A 7094-nucleotide genomic window follows, 5' to 3' on the forward strand; every position below is an offset into this window, starting at 1 on the left:
GGGCGCTTCTGCCGCTGTTTCTGGTTCAAAAGTGGCTTGACCTGGGGAATGCGGCACCTGTAGCCCATTTCCTGCACACGCCTGTGCACGGTGGCTCTGGATGTTTCTACTCCAGACTCAGTCCACTGCTTCCGCAGGTCCCCCAAAGTATGGAATCGGTCCTTCTCCACAATCTTCCTCAGGGTCCGGTCACCTCTTCTCGTTGTGCAGCGTTTTCTGCCACACTTTTTCCTTCCCACAGACTTCCCACTGAGGTGCCTTGATACAGCACTCTGGGAACAGCCTATTTGTTCAGAAATTTCTTTCTGTGTCTTACCCTCTTGCTTGAAGGTGTCAATAGTGGCCTTCTGGACAACAGTCAGGTTGGCAGTCTTACCCATGATTGGGGTTTTGAGTGATAAACCAGGCTGGGAGTTTTAAAGGCCTCAGGAATCTTTTGCAGGTGTTTAGAGTTAACTCGTTGATTCAGATGATTAGGTTCAAAGCTCGTTTAGAGACCCTTTTATTGATATGCTAATTTTGTGAGATAGGAATTTTGGGTTTTCATGAGCTGTATGCCAAAATCATCCGTATTAAGACAATAAAAGACCTGAAATATTTCAGTTAGTGTGCAATAAATCTAAAATATATGAATGTTAAATTTTCATCATGACATTATGGAAAATAATGAACTTTATCACAATATGCTAATATTTTGAGAAGGACCTGTACCTCTGAAAATGGTTAGATACTGAACTGAAAATGGAAGGGAAAGCTATCGATTCACAGCAGAGTATAACTTTCAAAAAACCTGCAGAAGTATTAATCAAGACCATGAGGTAATCTGTTGCAGAGTGATGAGTATTCTGGAAGTGTTTACATTGCATAGAAACATATTAAATCTCATATTTATCTCACTTTGCTGGCTGGATTTTTCACGCGAAAGTCTAATTACAAGCTGTCTTTTCCTGAACCTGATCACTATCAAAATTGCATCTGGTGCAGTTACAGGATATTTTGTCTTACTTTTTTGTAACACCTAATTCTACCCACAAAGACTCAGAGAGTGATATTTATAGTAGCACAAGAGGAACACTGCGACTGATTGCTTTTTAATTAGGAGAAGAGGGTCGATGGATTAGTTAAGATGAGGGTCAAGGACATGGCCTTGCAGCAGTTTTATTAAGAGCTGTAATTTAAGGATAAAACAAAACTGAATGAATATAAGGCAACATTTTCAGAAGAGGGCACAGTGGTGTGAAAAAATATTTGCTCCCTTACATACATCTTTTGTTTTTGATTGCTTTTTGTCCCATTTAAATATTTCACATCAATAAGCAATTTTGAATATGTAAATCTAATTGCTTCAATAATAGATTGTGTCATTATTGTTTGGAACAACCACCATGGAGCATTTATTTATTTATTTTACCTGTATTTATAAAGGTTAGCCAACTTAAGATTCAAACTTTAACAGGAGCAGGTTTACACCAACAACAGCACTAAAACACAATTGATAAAATAACACCAGTGAGAATATGAGTACCGAAAGCACTAAAAGCCAATGTCTATTGAACTTGTGGTGGCAATGAGGATAAATACAGGGGTTGGACAATGAAACTGAAACACCTGTCATTTTAGTGTGGGAGGTTTCATGGCTAAATTGGACCAGCCTGGTTGCCAGTCTTCATTGATTGCACATTGCACCAGTAAGAGCAGAGTGTGAAGGTTCAATTAGCAGGGTAAGAGCACAGTTTTGCTCAAAATATTGAAATGCACACAATATTATGGGTGACATACCAGAGTTCAAAAGAGGACAAATTGTTGGTGCACGTCTTGCTGGCGCATCTGTGACCAAGACAGCAAGTCTTTGTGATGTATCAAGAGCCACGGTATCCAGGGTAATGTCAGCATTAAATGTGCACCTCAACTCTCCTGTTTCCATCAGAACTGTCCGTCTGGAGCTCCACAGGGTCAATATACACGGCCGGGCTGCTATAGCCAAACCTTTGGTCACTCATGCCAATGCCAAACGTCGGTTTCAATGGTGCAAGGAGCGCAAATCTTTGGCTGTGGACAATGTGAAACATGTATTGTTCTCTGATGAGTCCACCTTTACTGTTTTCCCCACATCCGGGAGAGTTACGGCGTGGAGAAGCCCCAAAGAAGCGTATCACCCAGACTGTTGCATGACCAGAGTGAAGCATGGGGGTGGATCAGTGATGGTTTGGGCTGCCATATCATGGCATTCCCTTGGCCCAATACTTGTGCTAGATGGGCGTGTCACTGCCAAGGACTATCGAACCATTCTTGAGGACCATGTGCATCCAATGGTTCAAACATTGTATCCTGAAGGCGGTGCCGTGTATCAGGATGACAATGCACCAATACACACAGCAAGACTGGTGAAAGATTGGTTTGATGAACATGAAAGTGAAGTTGAACATCTCCCATGGCCTGCACAGTCACCAGATCTAAATATTATTGAGCCACTTTGGGGTGTTTTGGAGGAGCGAGTCAGGAAACGTTTTCCTCCACCAGTATCATGTAGTGACCTGGCCACTATCCTGCAAGAAGAATGGCTTCAAATCCCTCTGACCACTGTGCAGGACTTGTATATGTCATTCCCAAGATGAATTGACGCTGTATTGGCCGCAAAAGGAGACCCTACACCATACTAATAAATTATTGTGGTCTAAAACCAGGTGTTTCAGTTTCATTGTCCAACCCCTGTATATTTTCATAAAGGACCAGCGTGGGTTGGATAGCTTTTTTCCCTTAATAAAGGAAACCCTTTGAAATTTGCTTTTTGTATTAACTCATGTTATCTTTTCCATTAAAATGTATTTAACAACCAGAAACACATAAATTTGATTTAAAAAAGCAAAAACAGAAGAAATCCGGAAGGGGACACATGCGTTTTTACAGCAGTGTGTGCAGTTGTTTTTATGTGCAAAAATACCACATGTCCAAGGTAGAGTGTCTCTGTATCACTATACAAAAAACAAAGTCAGTCAGTCATGTTCTACCACTTCTTCCATTGTGGGTCACAGGGGAGCTGGTGCCTATCTCTAGCAATCTACGGGCAGGAGGCAGGGTACCCCCTGGAAAGGTCGCATGTCCATCGCAGGGCAACATAGAAACATACAGGACAAACAACCACACACACATTCATTTACACCTATGGGCAATTTAGAGAGAACAATTAACCTAACAGCCATGTTTTTGGACCATGGGAGGAAGCCGGAGTACCCGGAGAGAACCCACGCATGCACCGGTAGTCAAACCCAGGACCTACTTGCTGCAAGGCAATAGTGCTACCAACTGCACCATCGTGCAGCCAAAAAATAAAGCAAATAAGTAAAACTTTAAATATAGCACCTTTCAAGGCATAGAAGAAAACTAAAAACATGAAACATCAGTACTTCAAAATAGTTAATTAAAAGCAATTGTAAAAAGATGAGTTTTTAATTGCTTTTTAAAAAGCTTAACAGAGTCTACCAACCTAAAACTAAAGGGGAGAGTGTTCCAGAATCCTGGGGGTACTGCTGAGAAGCCCCTGTCAGCTTTAGCTTTCAGCCTCCTACGTGGCAAAACCATCAGGCCTTGGTTACATGACCTTAGGAACCTGCTAGGTTCAGACAGATACGTTCTGAGATGTATGCCGGTGCTTGACCATTTATAGCTGTATAAGTGACAACCAAGATATTTAAGTGTACTCTGGAGTGGAAGGGGAGCCAATTGAACCAGATAAGTAGCAGTGTGACACGAGAACACTCCAGACACGAGAACAGAACCCTGAGCTACATCAGAAAGTAAATGGCTTAAGGAAGACCTGTAATTTGAATCAGCCAAATAGAATAAATTATCAGAAAGATATGAAGAAAACCACTGAAAGGCACACCCTGATACACATATACATCAATACCCCACCTGCCAGCAAGATCTGGTGGTCAACTGCTAGGTCCAACATAAGGAGGAAAGAGCACTTTTCTGCGTCACTTTGCATCAACACATCATTACAGAGGCTCTCTGTTGAATGAATTTTGAAATCCTGATTGAAATTTATCAAGAATGTTGTATTTGTCTAAAGCAATGACTAGCTGCTTAGCCATAATCTTCTCAATAATATTGGTAATAAGTGGTAATTTAGAGATTGGTCTATAGCTGCCGAAGAGAGAATGATCTATTCGGAGCTTTTTTAGAAGAGGAAATAAAAGCATTCTTGAAATAGTGGGACTTGACCAGAGGTAAATAAGAGTAATTTCAATTCTAACATTGTAAATGTCCCTACTGGATCAAAATCATAAATACACAACCATTAATATCTGAATGAATGCTACTTAGTAAGTTGTAGGGAAACCACACACATTGTTTGGCCCTGAACAAGTTTCTGATATAGTCCTGGCTGCATTTTTGTCCTCTCTTCTTTTCAGAAATAGTAGAGTACATTTAGGGCCTGATCTTCACAAGATTTGCGAGTACAAAGCTGCACACAAACCTGTTTGCGTCAGCAAAGCTGATCTAACGAGATGGTAATCAGATTGCATGTGCAAAATCAGCGGAACTGCGGGCGCAAACCTTTTAGCGTGTCTGCCTTCATGAATATGCAAAACATATGATAATGACCCAAACACGCAAATTCATGGGAGGAGGATATGCAAATGTCATCCTTTACCACCCGCAATGCGTTTTCAAAACTTGAAACAGCATAACCTGCAACAAAACAGACCACCGCATGATACCACCCCCACCATGGGGTTGGTACTCCAAACATTTTTGCTGTCATTGCTGTAAAAAAACCCAAATTTGCCTCATCTGACCACAAAACATTTCTCCAGAAGGCCTTTGGTCTCTCAACGTAGGCAGTATCAAGTTGCTGTTAGTGAACTCGAAGGTTTTAATTTTGCAGCAGGCACTTTTTTCTTGGTTGCCCCCCTCTCATTCTGTGTTGATGTTAAACTGATTTCTCTAAAGAAATTGACTTTGGTGTTACAGCAACTTTAAGCTTGAGCGTTGGTGGTTCCTGGGTTGTTCTGGAACATAACAGTCAATTTGTTTCATCTGAGGACTACAGTCTGGATGAGATGGTTGAAACTTGAAGACAGTTGGGTGTTCCAACAGGACAGTGATCTCAAACACACATTAAAACAGTTTTTGGAATGGCCAAAGCAAACAATTATGTTGTGGAATCTCCCAGACCAAATATTAAAAAGTAATGGCTTAAAAGGCTTAAAAGCAACGTCTGTGCCAGGAAACCTAACAATTTAAACAATCGTTTCTGAAAAAAGGTGTGGATGAATATTCATCTAAAATTATGACAGGACCTTGCTGATGGCTACAAAAACTGTGGTCAGGAGTGCAATTTGCTAAGTATATATGAATTTGAGCTTCCATATATAATTTTCACAATGTTAGCTGGGGAAAATCTGAAATAAATTAAAATTTGTACACCTTATTCTTGTTTTTAGAAATTATTCAAGTTTAATGTTGTCACCACCATAAAAATAATTAATGGTTAGAAGCCCAAAATGAATGTGACACTGATGCTGTTGATGAGTGTTACACTTCTGACCAGAGATTCACTGTACAAAAAACTTACAGTTCAAGACCAATCAGTAGCAATCTGGAAAAATATTTATCATTTGTTTGTGCATGTGGACTCACATTGCTCATCTCTGACAGGCACAAGGGATTCTGCCAGAGCCTCAAGGTCGTGATCGAAGCCGTGAACAGCTAGCCTGAAAGTGCTGCTTTGTGACACGCTGAAAGAACAAATTGCCTCAGATGAATAGATGATAATTAATACCCATTGCACCCACGAGACTTGAGTATGAGATCAGAGCAAATTACTCTGTCAATAAAATAGCCCAAAGATACAATGAGAGAGAGAGAGAAAGAGATGTGCACTGGGCTGCCAAAGGAGCCCAAAACTCAGTCATGCTTCTCTGGACAAACACTTTAAACGGAGGAAGTGAGTTAAAGCAGCTTTAAAACGTCCATTAAAGGAGAATATTTATAGGATTATTATGTCTTATAAGATTATTTATAAGAGACAAAAAATGGCTAAAACAAAGACTTTTACTTTGACAGCCCAGAATAAAAGTCACGTATAAATGTATAGAGTGAACTTTCAAACAAAGAGAATATATTTTAGACTTGAGCATTTATGGTCAAACAATATCAATTGGATGTGTCCCCTTTTCAGAACCTTAATAACAAATAAAATTTACTGTTGTTTCTTCATTTCTCAGTTCACACATCGTTCCTGGATGTCCCGTGCGCCTTTTCTGTAGTCATGATGAAAAAGGCTTGGAGATATTTGGAGGGAAAAGATCAATGAGTGGAGGCACATCCTGCACAAAGGGAAATCTTTCATCTTGTTCTCTGAAATCATCCATCCACTGTATGTCCTAGCATTCCTCTGTGTCTTTCTTTAATAACTCTCAGGATGTTTTACCTTCCCTCTCCTGTGATAGAAACAGGACAGGCAGAATATCACATTGTTTTTACAGTTGGACATTTATATGCCTTAGGCCATGGCTTGAGCGGCAGAAGGGTCCATCCTCCTTCACCACCTAGGACACATGCGTTACATGTCATGGTCTCTTGGAGATCAAAGTTTCAGCGAGCTGCCTGAAGACATACAGACTTTCTGCAAAACACACGAATCCCACAGCAGCTTCAGAAGAACATGAGGCCTTTAGTCTGAAGATGCGAAGAGAAAGGCGAGCAGCGCTGAAGCAATGACTATGAGGCCTTGTGGATCTGGTGTCACTTCTCCTCAAATGCTAGTTTTATACTGTCAGCACAACTGTGAAGGAGGATGTTAAACACCCAGACAGACACTGATGTTGGAGGGCGGAGAGGTTGTCCTGTGAGGCTGACTGGCAGATGAGAGCTGCTGGTTGGGTCCTGTTGACTTGCTCTCAGGATGACAGCTGCTGGTTTAGTGTTACAGTACTGTGCAAAGTCTTGAGTCATCTTGCATTTACGTGCTGTGTGCTTCTAAGGAGTCAGCTTTTGCTAATCTTTTAAAGTGATCTCGAGCCAACTGTTTTACAGGTGTTTTTAAAAGTCTGTAAAAGTTTAGCAAACTGCACATTTCAGTGTTT

The sequence above is a fragment of the Girardinichthys multiradiatus genome, chromosome 6 (assembly GCF_021462225.1).
Source record: "Girardinichthys multiradiatus isolate DD_20200921_A chromosome 6, DD_fGirMul_XY1, whole genome shotgun sequence".
Taxonomy (NCBI): Eukaryota; Metazoa; Chordata; class Actinopteri; order Cyprinodontiformes; family Goodeidae; genus Girardinichthys; species Girardinichthys multiradiatus.